Genomic DNA, 14520 nt, shown 5'->3' on the forward strand with positions numbered 1-14520 from the left:
TTGAAATGATTTATGCAGATAAGTTCTTTGATCTAACTGAATGCATTACTGGCTACATTTAGCAGGAATAGATGTGAACCATATTTTTTCTTACTACATTTTTAACCCTTTTCATGAGTCTTTAGGATGACACTATTTAATTGATCAAAATAATGAGTGAGTTCACTTCCAAATATTGATGATATTCAGTGTGCATTCTGAAGATGATAGATGGAATTTTCAAGCTGTCTTTAAGTGAAACAAGTAATAATAACATCCCATTTTATAGAACAGAGACAGGGCATTACACAGACCTCTATCTTCTTCCTCTCACCAGACCAATCACAAAAATGTGGCAAAATAAAAGGTAGACAACACTTAGCCACAAATACCAACATAGAGAAGATCAATTTGTGAAATTGTAACAATTGTCTGGGTTGAAAAATTAGAGCAAAATATAAAGGGGACCATGACCCTCCTAAAGTGTCCCTGCTCTCTTCCTTTCCACTTAGACCATTCCTGGGCATGTGTCATGGTTGAGGCTGATTTACATCACAAAAATATACATGGACAAACCTTCATCTTCTGGAGAATGATCACGAGGTGACAGGGGATTTACTGTGTGGGGATTTTACTTTTCATTATGTTTTTTAAATAAAGGACTTCAAAGGTGTGAAGTTAAAACTGTGAACTAGGAAATCGTTTCTTTAGAGACCCGGGTATGCATACTGTTTTATAGCAAAGTCTCACCCAACATCAGAGTGACTTGGTTGCAGGATTTACAAAGACCATTAAAAACAGCCAAATTACTCATCATTTCAGATACTATACGTTCTGTGAGAACACACCTCTGATTTCATAGAACCACACTTTGACAACATTCTTTGTTTTCTATTGTTTTTTGTCTATATTCTGTTCCCTCAGATAAATTCATCTTTAGAACCTTGAAGTTCATCTCAGAATTTTCCCAACTCTACTGGGGTATTCCTGGTAAAGTATTTGCATATATTTATTGTGTAAAACGTAGTGTTGAGATAAAAAAAAATGTGTGATGATTGCAGCTACCAAGTGTGTAACAGCCATCACCTCCCCCAGTGACTTTTGTGGTTCCATTACTTAAGAACACACTCTCTCAGGAAGTTTTCCGTGTGACGATTACCCTCCCAGTCTAGTATACCTTGCTAACATTTCATGGTCTATTTTTCCTTTCCACCTAATCATGCTTCATGTCCATGTGCAGTAATCTGATACCAAATACAAGGTGTTATGTGTAGAAACTGATAGTGGATCCAAATGGCTTCTCTTCTTGAAAGAGATTCACCCTTCCCCCTTTTCAATGAATATATCATTGAATGGCTTCACTCTCCTTCAAATGAGATTCACCCATCCCCCATTTCAATAAATATATCTTTGAATGACAATCTCTATGACACAAGTCCAGATGATAATCTACCCAGCCAGAACCTGTTACAGGCTTTGTTATACCATCCAACCAGTGTGTAAATAGTTACAGTAAATATAAAAGCCAGAAAAGCCAACATGCCTTTCAACCATTGTACACTTAAACAAACTGATTTGTGGTAATAAAACAGAAGAAAATTAATGAGCAGCAAGTAAAAATTGTATGTATTTTGCTGAGTGGAAGAAACAAGCCTCAAAAGACTGCATGAACCAGACCTCTGGGGAAAAGAACATCTGGGTACCACAGACCAATAATTTCCATTGAGATGCCCAGGCTCCCATAGATTCATTGAGTCTGTAGCCCTAGTACAGCCCCTGAGCAACCTCGCTCCAGGTTCAGCGCCAGAAAAAGAAACACCCTGAAAATGGGACCAGAGCCAGGGGAAGAGACGCTTTGTCCTTAAACCTAGAACCAGGGAAATGTCCCCCTCCACCCAGACCCTGAAACTGGGACCAAAATAATGACCCAAGTCCCTAGATTCAGGGCATACAAAAGATATTTGTCTTTGTCCCAAGATTAGGATTTCAAAGGTAGAAAGAACCAGAAAAAGAAATTCAGTTTGGTTCCAGAAAAGGAGCCATTTAGGCTCCTGACTTGAAACCAGTAAATCCTTGAGCCAGGAAAACAGACCAATCAGAGCTAATCAGGCAATTACTGGCAGGTGAGAATTCCCCTCAGCCCTGGAAAGCCCTATTACCTCATCATTGGAAGGCAGCCATTCCCAAGCCTGGAAGTCTGGAATTCCCCCTTACACCACTAGGGGGCAACCAATCATAAGAACTGAGGCTTGGCATTCACTGAGTATCTGACCCATTTAAAAAACACACACACATTTTTTTTTTTCCACTGCTCTGGTTCTCTCCTGCAGTGTTCCTGTTCCTGCAGCTGCTGCTGTGATTGCTGCCACCTCAGACAAATGGAGGAACCCGAGTTAACTGGCAAATAAGGACTCTGTTTTTGCACTGGAGTCGGTCTTGTGGTGGTGATTCGGGTTCCAGGATTTGGGTGAATTATCCGAGAGCTTGTGAAGGTAGTGGGAGAAGAGAGTGTTTGTCCACACAGGGAGTGAGGGCATCGTGATGATGAACACGGGTGTTGTGTTAGCCACTCTCCAGAAGGTCTGCAGATGTTGTGACCTTTCCCAAAAAACTCCCGCAGCAACACAGGTGTTCAGGGACACTCAGAGCTTCCACCGTCGGCCACAGAAACACACGGCTGACTTGCACACCTCTCCCAAACACTCCGGTGTGGGATGGACGGGGGGGGGGTAACCACTTTCCTTCTAAGTGTAAGTCACATCTTAGGATGGTCTCCTCATTTTATAGTGATTTTGTCCTCTTTCTCCACAAAGTTTGTAGAACTGCCCTCTCTAAGGAGGCAGCATCTGGATACTCTTGTCTCATTCACAGAAAGGTGAAATTCAAGGTGAGAAAATAAGAGAAACAAGAGAGCCGAAGGAAGGAAAGCAAGGCTTTGCAGGTCACTAGGGTGATAAACCTTTGCCCTCGGTAACCACAAGGGAAAGAGAGATGGGATGAGCGACAAATGGCTACTCCCAAACACAAACACATTCACCCCACTCCCATACACAAACATTCACCCCATACACTGAAATTGGTGGTCAGCTAATTACAGCAGGTGCCACATTTTAAAGGGGAGAAAACAGGAGACGTGGGCATGTTGGCACGTACCTGTAACCCCCAAATCAGGAGGCAGAGGCAAGAAGAACAGAAATCTCAGGGCATTCTTGGACTTTGGAATTCCTGTTCAAAGTCCCCCAGGGCTACATGAGACTGTCTCAAAAATAATAAAAAGACCACAGGAACACTCAAGCAGTAGTAAAACTGTTCACAGCACTTTTTAAAAATGTTTTGGTTTTCTATTTTATGTGCACATTTGTCTGTGTGAGGGTGCTGAATACCTGGAACTGGAGTTACAGACAGTTGTGAGCTGCCATGTGGGTGCTGGGACTTGAAGCCAGGTCCTCTGAAAGAGGAGCCAGTGATCTTAACTGCCAAGCCATGTCTCCAGCCCAACATCCACAGTATTTTAAAATGGGTCTTTTTATTTAGAAGACTGTCATTGGAAGAATGCTTCATTATATTCAAATACTACAAGTGAGGGGGGCACATCAGAGCATCTGAGGAAGAATGTGAGGCAGAAGCCATAAACAGAGAAAGTCAGCAGCAAACTTTTGTGGCTTCTGCAGTATGGGGTGCGTTTAGGAATGAATACCTGTGAGATCCCACAGTTACTCTATTTCCATCTTGATGCAAGGTCACAGAGATCAAGCTCCTCAAGACCAAATAACAGGATGCCTGAGTAAAGACGTGGTTACTAGATGTTTTGAGAATTAAGGAGGTGTTTTACTCTTGTTTGTTCCTTGAGCCATGGTAAGGACATTTTTTGCCCTCCACTCTTTGCTTTGGGTATAAAGGGGTTATGAGAAATAAATTTGAGGCTGCTACAGTATTCACTGAAAATCCACCCGACTCTATCATCAGCCTTTTTTCTCTCTCCTTTCTCAATTCTCACTCCCCTTTTCAGGCATGCTCAACAGGTCAGTTGGTCCCTAATATTATCCCAGCAACTTCAAGGATAGAGTCACTGCCTTTAATTTCCACTGTGTGAACAAGCAGGGCAGCCAGACTGAACGTAGGGTGATCAATGCAGCTGAACTTAACCTAGGGTGATGAGTGCAGCCGGACTGAACCAATGGTGAGCAAGTCAGCGGGACTGAACTTAGGATGAGCAGGGCAGCCAGAAAGTCGCTTGCCTGAGATAGCCTAGTAAAGATAGAGTGAGTGGGAGGATGATTGATGGACAGGCAGGTTGTGTTTACAGGAGAAGCAGTTTACCATCCTTTACCTGTTACCTCAGCCTAGGAATCAACAGAGCCCAAATTCCAGCATACAGCAATATAGACAAGACAGTCATGAGTTGCAATTACTAAAATCCTGCTGTCTAAGGGGCCGATTCCCGCAGATTGTTTGGTAAGGTGTGGAACACTTTGGGATTTCCATCTGTATGCTGTGATTATCATTAATGAATAAAGAACTACTTTGAGCCTATAGCATAGCAGGGTGGGTTGGAGAAGAGCTAGGCAGGGAGGACTGGACTGAATGCAGGGAGAAAGAAGGGTGGTGTCAGAGAGAAGTCACGTAGCGTTCCCAGCTTGTATCAACATTCAGAGAGAGTATTGAATGAAGTGAGAACTCTGCAGAACAGTAGAAGTGGCAAGAGACAGACCGAGGAGGCCACGTCTATGCAAATGAAGTGTTTTGGGATGGGAGGAGCACTAGAGCCCATGACCCTGGAGACAGCACACGGAGCATAGAGATGTAGAGGATTATTTATTTAGTGTGGTCAGATTTATATCGAGGTCTTTAATCCATTTGGACTTGAGTTTTGTGCATGGTGATAGATATGGATCTATTTCATTCTTCTACAGGTTGACATCCAGTTATGCCAGCACCATTTGTTAAAGATGCTTTCTTTCTTTAATTGTATAATTTTAGCTTCTTTTTCAAAAATCAGGTGTTCATAGATGTGTGGATTAATATCCGGATCTTCAATTTGATTCCATTGTCAACGTCTCTGTTTTTATGCCAATACCAAGCTGTTTTCATTACTGTAGCTCTGTAATAGAGTTTGACATTAGAAATGGTAATCCCTCCAGAAGTTCCTGTATTGTATAGGATTGTTTTGGCTATCCTGGATTTTTGTTTTTCCATATAAAGTTCATTATTGTTCTCTCAAGGTCTGTGAAGAATTCTGTTGGGATGTTAATAGGGATTCCGCTGAATCTATACATTGCCTTTGGTAGAACTGCCATTTTTACTATGTTGATCCTATCAATCCAATAGCATGGGAGATCCTTCCATTTTCTCTGGTATCCTCTTCAATTTCTTTCTTCAAAGACTTAAAGTTCTTGTTGAATAGATCTTTCACTTCTTTGGTTAGCATTACCCCCAAGATACTTTATGCTAGTTGTAGCTATTGTGAAAGATGATGTTTTTCTGATTTCCCTCTCTGATTCTTCATCCTTTGTGTATAGGAAGGCTACTGATTTTTTTTTTAGTTGATCTTGTAACCTGCCACATCACTGAAGGTATTTATCAGCTGTAGGAGTTCTCAGGTAGAGTTTTTGGGGTCACTTATGTACACTATCATATAATCTGCAAATAATGAAAGTACGACTTCTTCCTTTCCAATTTGAATCCCCTTGATCTCCTTATGTTGTCTTATTGCTATTGCTAGAACATCAAGCACTATATTGAAGAGGTATGAAGAGAGTGGACAGGCTTGTCTTGTTCCTGATTTTAGTGGAATGGCTTTGAGTTTCTCTCCATTTAATTTGATGTTAGCTGTCAGCTTGCTGTATATTGCTTTTATTATATTTAGTTTGATCCTTGTATCCCTAATCTCTCCAAGATCTTTATCATAAAGGGGTGTTGAATTTTGTCAAATGCTTTTTCAGCATAGAATAAAATGATCACATGGTTTTTTTTCTTTCAGTTTATTTATATGATGGATTACATTGATAGATTTTTGTATGTTGAACCAGACCTGCATCACTGGGATAAAGCTTACTTGGTCATGATGGATGATTTTTTTATGTGTTCTTGGATTCAGTTTGCCAGTATTTTATTGCAAATTTTTGCATCGATGTTCATGAGTGAGATTGGTCTGTAATTCTCTTTCTTGGTTGAGTCTTTGTGTGGTTTTGGTATCAAGTTAACTGTAGCTTCATAAAAAGAGTTTGGCAATGACTCTTCTGTTTCTATTATGTGGGACACATTAAGGAGTATAGATATTAGCTCTTCTTGGAAGCTCTGGTAGAATTCTGCATTGAAACCATTTGGTCCTGGGCTTTTTTTGGTTGGGAGGTTTTTGATGGCAGCTTCTATTTCCTCAATCTTATAGGTCTATTTAAATTGTTAACCTGATCTTGATTTAATTTTGGTATATGGTATTTATCTTTTTAAAAATGCCCATTTCTTTTACATTTTCCAATTTTGTGGAGTACAGGCTTTTGTAGTAAGACCTAATGATTCTCTCAATTTCCTCAGTGTTTGTTGTTATGCCCTCCTTTTCATTTCTGATCTTGTTAATATGAGTGTTCTCTTTCTGCCTTTTGATCAGTTTGGATAGGGGTTTGTCATTCTTGTTGATTTTCTCAAAGAACCAGCTCTTTGTTCCATTGATTCTTTGGGTTGTTTTCTGTTTTTCTATTTTTTTTATTTCAGCCCTCAGTTTGATTATTTCCAATCTCCTAGTCCTCCTGGGTGAGTCTGCCTTTTTTTAGAGCTTTCAGATGTGCTGTTAAGCCTCTAATGTGAGCTTTCTCCATTTTCTTTATGTGGGCACTTAGTGCTATAAACTTTCCTCTTATCATTGCTTTCATAGTGTCCCATAGGTTTGGGTGTGTTGTGTCATTTTCATTGAATTTGAGGAAGACTTTAATTTCTTTATTTCCTTCTTGACCCAGGGGTGGTTTAGTAGTTTACTGTTCAGTTTCCATGAGTTTTTAGGCTTTCTGAGGGTGGAATTATTGTTAAATTCTAGCTTTGCTCCATAATGATCCGATAAGACACAGGTGGTTACTCCAATTTTTTTGTATCGGTGGATGTTTGCTTTGTTACCAAGTATGTGATCAGTTTTCAAGAAGGTTCCATGAGATACTGAGAAGAAGGTATATTATTTCCTGTTTGGGTTGAATGTTCTATAGATGTCTGTTAAGTCCATTTGATTCATTACATCTATTAGTTCTCTTATTTCTCTGTTAAGTTTCTGTCTAGTTGACCTGTCCATTGGTGTGAGAGGAGTGTTGAAGTCTCCTACTATTAGTGTGTGGGGTTTGAGATGTGATTTGAGTTCTAGTAATGTTTCTTTTACATATGTGGGTGCTCTTATATTAGGAGCATAGATATTCAGGATTGAGACTTCATCTTGATAAATTGTTCCTGTTATGAGTATAAAGTGTCCTTCTTCATCTCTTCTGATTGATTTTAGTTTGAAATCAATTTTGTTATTAGGATAGCCACACCTGCTAGTTTCTTATGTTTGATTGGAAAGCCTTTTCTCCAACCCTATACTCTGACATAGTGTTTGTCTTTGAGGTTGAGGGGTGTTTCTTATAAACAACAGAATATTGGATCCTGTTTTTGTATCCATTCTCTTAACCTGTGCCTTTTTATAGGTGAATTGAGTCCATTGATATTAAGTAATATTAATGACCAGTGGTTGTTAACTCTGATTATTTTTTGGTGGTAGTGTTTGTGTGTTTCCCTTCTTTGAGTTGTGTTGGTGGAGGATTGTCAGTTGTCTGTATTATTGTGGGTGTTGTTGGCTTCCTTGGGTTGAGATTTTCCCTCTAGTACTTTCTGTAAGGCTGGGTGTGTGGATACATATTGTCTAAATCTGTTTTTGTCATGGAATATCTTGTTTTCTCCATTGATGGTAAAAGAAAGTTTGGCTGGGTATAGTAGTCTGTGCATCCATGGTCTTTTAGTGTCTGTAAATTATCTATCCAAGACCTTCTGGCTTTCATGGTTTCCATTGAGAAGTCAAGTGTAATTCTGATAGGTTTACCTTTATATGTTACTTGACCTTTTTCCTTTGCAGCTCTTAATATTCTTTCTTTGTTCTGTATGTTTTGTGTTTTGATTATTATATGGTGAGAGGATTTTTTTTTATCCAGTCTATTTGGTGTTCTGTATGCTTCTTGTATTTTCATAGGAATATCCTTCTTTAGGTTGGGAAAGTTTTCTTCTATAATTGTGTTGAATATATTTTCTGGGTCTTTGAGCTGGAATTCTTCTCCTTCTTCTACCCCTATTATTCTTAGGTTTGGTCTTTTCATGGTGTCCCGGATTTCCTGGATGTTTTGTGTTAAGAATTTGTTGGAATTGCTGTTTTCTTTGATCAATGAGTCTATTTTCTCTACAGTATCCTCAGAGCCTGAGATTCTTTCTTCTATCTCTTGTATTCTGTTGGTTATACTTGGCTCTGTAGTTCCTGTTTGTTTACCCAGATTTTCTATATCCAGCCTTCCTTTGGTTTGTGTTTTCTTTATTACCTCCATTTCGGTCTTCAAGTCTTGAACTGTTTCCTTTACCTGTTTGATTGCTTTTTTTTTTTTTTTGGTTTTCTTGGATATCTTTGAGGGATTTATTAATTTCTTCTAACTTTTTGTTTGTCTTCTTTAAGGGAGTTTTTCACTTCCTATTTACAGGTCTCCATCATTTTCATAAGGTTACATTTAAAGTCGATATCTTCTACTTCTTCTGGGTTAGAATGTTCAAGTCTTCCTGTTGCATGTTGGCTGGATTCTGGTGTTACCATGTTGCTTTTCAGGGATTCTTGCATTGGCGCCTGTCCATCTCTTCCTTCAAATGAGACCAGCAGAGTCTTGGTGTCTTGGTCCAACCTTTGCTGTGGCTGACTGTGTACTTGGGAGTTTTTCTTGGTCTGCTCTCTCTTAGGTCCCCCCATCACTGGAACAGGCTCTCAGATCCCCTCCACCCTGAAGCAGGCTGTGCTGGAGGATCCAAGGACCCTGCAGATGAAAAGGCAGGTTTCCTTGGTCCCCTTAGCATGGGGCTCCAAGGACCTCACAAACAAAAAGGTGGGCTTTTGGGACAGGGTGGGACAGTAGAAAAAAGCCCAGCAGCAGGAACACTCCCTGCTGGCTCCCCGGAACCCTCAACCCCAAAGCAGGCTGAGCTGCAAGATTCAAAGTCCTCTCCAGATCCCCTCAGAATGGGAGCAGAGCCTCTTGCCAGGCTCCAAGGATCCTGCAGACAAAAGGCAAGCTTGGGGGGCAGGGTGGGATGGTACAAAGAAGGCTCAGCAGCAGGAACACTCCCTGCTGGCTCCCCGGAACCCTCAACCCCAAAGCAGGCTGAGCTGCAAGATTCAAAGTCCTCTCCAGATCCCCTCAGAATGGGAGCAGAGCCTCTTGCCAGGCTCCAAGGATCCTGCAGACAAAAGGCAAGCTTGGGGGGCAGGGTGGGATGGTACAAAGAAGGCTCAGCAGCAGGAACACTCCCTGCTGGCTCCCCAGACCCCTTAGCCCTGAAGCAAGCTAAGTTGAGGGATCCAAGGACCTCGCAGATGAAAAGGAGTGCTTGGGGGCAGGGTGGAATGGGGTAAAGAAAGCCAGCAGCTGGGAGCACCCCACTGTAAAGCCAGAAAAGCTTAGGGAATTGGAGGGGGCCTGGATTCAGTTCCACAGGACTATCTGGCCTTGGCTACTCTCTCAGGGGATCCTCTCAGCAGGGAGTCTAATTTCCTCCAATTTTTTGCTTGCCTTCTTGATTACTTTAAGGGACTTCTCACTTCCTTTATAAGGACCTATATCATCTTATAAGGTCTGTTTTAAAGTCGTTTTCCTGTGCTTCAGCTATGTTGGAATATTAAGGGCTTACTGCAGTAGAATAGCTGGGCTCAGGTAGTGCCTTGGTTGGTGTTGATTTCATTATTACACTGGTGTCTAGGCATCTGGGATTGGTGTGATTATCTGTCTAGGTGCCAATTTCTGAGTTTTTCTTTGTTCGATGATTATGTTTTTCTTGGTTTCCTTTCGGGTCTAGCTGGGGATATCTGCCCAGGTTGGGGTGTGACACCATGAAGAGGAGAGTGAGGAGGTTGGGAGGAAGGTGGAGGCACTGAGAGAGGGAGGGAGGTCCTTGGGAAGTTGGCATAAACATTGCAGCTCAGATGGAATGGTCAAAAGGGAGGGGTTTTTTATCCCTTTAGAGTTCAGACTACCCAGTGAACAGCTCAGGTTACCAGAACTCTGTTTTAGGCACTTTTCCAGTTGACAACTTTGCCATTTCTCCTCAGTCCTTCTAGAAGCCCAGCCCGTCCTCAGTAAGACAGGATCGCTGTCACAGGAGACCCTGAAGGATCTTTAATTGTTCATAGTCTCTTTCTGCCAGCCCTGCCACACTGCTTCCTTCCCATCTCCACGGAGACATGAAATGCAGCTGCTATTTCATCAAACAGCACAGAATACTGGACAGTGAGGTTTTCATCAGAGGTTTCTAAGTCTAAGGTTAATTAAAGTCTGGGGACAGACTCCCACGAGACTCCCTGAAGGGTTCAGCAGTCCCCAGATACACAGAAAAGTCAGCAGCTCTTGATCTGGCCAGAACACAGCAGGGAGCCAGCACACTGCTCTCAAGCCTGAGCCAGGTGTGGATCAGAAAAGTGTGATTCTGTTCTCATGGGCGACCAGGTCAGAGGTCAAGCTTCTCAAGACAAGAGCTAATTGGATGCTAAGTGTTGTGGGGCACAGTGAGAAGGACAATTTGGGCTACCTGAGGCTCACCCTGCAGCACAAAACAGGAGAATAAAGTCTGGGAGGAAGAGCACTAGCTACCGACAAAGCTCTGGCTCCCCATGAAGAAGGGTTGGTGACCTGTGCTTGAACCATTGACCCAGGGTAGAAACGTTGCAAAGAAAGAACAGGTTAAGTTTGGATCTGAGAAAAGACGGGATGTTCTCCACGTTGAAGTCATGATCATATGGAATGCGCTTCCGCAGCAGGTGAAAGAGGGAGGAAGCAAAACATGAAAACGAGGCCCCAGTGCTATAGATGAGTGAGTGATGACCATAGGGGTCAAAGCCTGTCCTGACCCAGGGAGGATCTGGATCCTCTGATCATTCAGCAAATAGCTAAGGAATGACTGCGCTGCCTCTCTGCTTTGTTCAGTGACTCCAGGTTTCACACAGGATGGAGAAAGTTAGTGGGGACAGCAAGGACCAAGGACCCTGCCAGCTTGTCTGTGTTCATTGCAGTTATTACATTTGACTGTGATAGCAATGAGGGAAGAGAACATCGTCCTCTAGTGGTCCACTCTGGGGATTTTTGCACTTTGGGCTGGGAGAGGCACTCCTTGAATATTGCTCTTCTCCTTGTGAGGCAGAGAAGTGGTGTGCAGAGGGAAGTGCACAGGGCTGCAGCTGGCGTGTAAAAACAGTTCACAAAGAGAAAGATGCAACCCTTACTACCAGGGCACAGGCCCATCACGCTTCTGACCCTACTCCTTAGAAGTATACTCTTTTTTTAACAAACTAAGTGTCTCCTTTACTGCAGCATCCCATGGGGCCCTGTCCAATACTGTGTTCCAAAGCACAAGAACCTGGAAATCCAGACTGGTGCCCAATGTTCCAGAATTCCCTGACAGTAGTTGGATATTCTAAAAGTAGTGGGCAGTGTGAGGAGTAGGGAGCTTTTAAAAATTGCAGTCTGATTCTTCCCCACTGTTCCTCTAAAGGGGTAGGCATGACTTTTCCTGCTGCCTCCTCCTCCTCTTCTTTTTCTTTTCTTCTTCTTCTAGTTCTTCTTCTTCTTCTTCTTCTTCTTCTTCTTCTTCTTCTTCTTCTTCTTCTTCTTCTTCTCTTTCACGCTCTCTCTTTCTCTCTCACATGTTCCCCTCCCTTGCTTTTCCCATTCCCTTCCCTTGCCCCAATAAAAAAAAAGTGCAGTCTGCCCCCACACTTACTGCAGGATCTGCCTTTTGCCATTTTCACAAAAGCCTTTGGCAGGGTTTCTTCTTTGACTGCCCACCACTCAGACAGAACTCATTCTACAGTTAAATCTGAATATGTGGTGTGGTTGACAAGAAATGTGCTTTCAGGAAAGAATCCAAAGGATGTGGTCTCTTATACAAGAAAGACCCCGGGTCACACTTTCTTCTTCTTCTTCCTTTCTAGGTGAGCCTCGTGAAGACTAAATCATGAGTGCTGATGGGAAAAATGTGGTGATGGTTTCTTTAATTTATTCTTTGTACATCATTTAGTCACAGTCCCTTATCTAACTACATATTCCATCACCAAACCATCATTTTCACATGCTAAAGTAAGTTTGTAGCCATCACACCAACAGTTACTGGTTTATTATGCTTATTTTAAAAAATTAAAGCAACCTTACAGGACCAATAAGACATACTGTGCTATTTTTCTTACATCAGATAAAAGAAGGCATAACAACCTAACGGTGGATGGGGAGAAATAAAGTGTGTTATTGATAATGAAACCAAACTTACTATGTCTGTTGTTTGAAAAGAAAAATCACGGGCTGGGCATCTACACAGCAGACACAGGAGATCAGCTTGGTGGGAGGACAGAATACGGGACATTAGTTGTAGACAGGAATTTGTCTCACTGTTTGGGAGGGAAGGTCAGGTGTTATGTTTGCTCACAGTGCAGTACTTCTACAAATATCTACCTTAGAAACCAATTAAATGAGTTTACCCCAGACTGTAATATATCTTAAGAATATTGTTATCACATTATCACATTCTCCAGATGAAGAACAAGATCAGGAAAATATACAAAGTGCTATAACCACTGTCTCTTAGGTTGTTGATGTAGAAATGAATCATTTTCAATTGATGGATCCTAGTAAGTAAAACAGGACAAACAGCTAATGTATTTGGGCAGACAACTAGAATTTCCTAAGTATAGCTGTAAAGGGGCTTTCTGGGAAGCTCAGGAGATGCTCTGCAGTGAAGGTCAGTGGGAAAAAAAAAGAACACTCAGGAAAGGAGTATGGGCTGCTGGAATGATAGCTCAGAAGTTAGGACACTGGCTGCTCTTGCAGAGCGCTGGGTTCCCAGAACTCACTTGGCCCTGTGCAATCATCTGTAGCTCCATTCCCGGAGATCTGATGCCCTCTTCTGGCTTCCTTGGTCCTGCACACATGTGAGGTATGGACTTATATACAAGCAAAATACCCATATACATAAAATAAAATAATTTTGAAAAGAAAGAAATTTGTAAGATTTGAGAATTCCAAGAGACTGATGTTCATTTAAAACAGCAAAGAGGGACAATCAGGGCTACAAAAAACCTGTCTCAAAAAATTCGATATAATAATAAGAAGGAATAATTGTGTTAGAGGTTATCATCAAGGGGATTAATTATTAATTTGTTCTATTCAGAATAACTGTAGGCTATGATCTTGCTAAGTCCCAGGTAAAATTTCAATGGGGTGAAATTTTAATATGTCTCTGTTACTGGACAAAAGGAGAAACATCTTGGTCAGTGGAGTGGATTCTTAGAGGTACAACCTCAGACAAAACCAGGAGCAGAAGAGAAGAGAAGCAAGTGTTTGAGAAGGGACAGAGAAAGGATAACATATTCTGAAAAGGACAAAGCAGAAAAAGAATGAAGAACCAGTGTCCTTGTGTTGTGGGGATGGTGATAGCCTTTATTGGACTGGGCATAAAAACTGACCTGCCTGGCTAATCGGCATCATTTGAATGACATGCTCCCACTGCAAAGCCCAAACACAGAAGAAGAACTTAGCCACACTTTATTACTCTTTTTAACTTTGTAGTCGAAAACGGCTTCTATGTGTGGCTTGAAACTCAGAATGCAGGTTTGGGATAGGAAAGATCTGACTGTATCTACTACCTGACATTTAGCCTTGGGTCAGCTAACAGCTGCCTGCAGTTAATAAACTTGAATCCCTGGCTGTTTTTAGTGGTTTGTTTTGAACTGAACATAGTGACCTGCAACTTGGGATTTTCCATCATCACCCCTAATACCCATCTCCTTCCCGGTGCCCTCTTCCTGTGCCTCACCCCAACACTTCTCCTGTAACCCCCACCCTTTCAGAGTCTCAGCCCCAGGGAGATAGAGCTGAGACAATGACCAAGAGACTAAAACTGATCCAGCCAAAAGCTGTCTCTGTGATACATTTTATTTTACCATTGTAGATTTTCATCTGCTATAAGAAACTCTGAATGAAAATATGGATCAGAAGAATAAAACTGCAGCTGATTTCATCCTGCTGGGGCTCTTTCCCGGCTGCAGGTACCCGAACCTCCTCATCTTCCTCATCCTCTCCATCTATGCCCTGGCCTCTGCTGGGAATTCCACACTAATACTGCTCATCTGGCTGGACCCCCGCCTCCACACCCCCATGTACTTCCTGCTCAGTCAGCTGTCTCTCATTGACCTGGCTTACATCTCCACCACAGTGCCCAAGGCGGCTACCAACTACTTCACCAGGAGGCAGGACATCTCCTTCTTGGCCTGTGCTGCTCAGATGTTTTCCTTCC

This window comes from Alexandromys fortis, unplaced genomic scaffold (genome assembly GCF_014885135.2).
Source record: "Alexandromys fortis isolate MF-2015 unplaced genomic scaffold, M_Fortis_MF-2015_v1.1 scaffold_367, whole genome shotgun sequence".
NCBI lineage: Eukaryota > Metazoa > Chordata > Mammalia > Rodentia > Cricetidae > Alexandromys > Alexandromys fortis.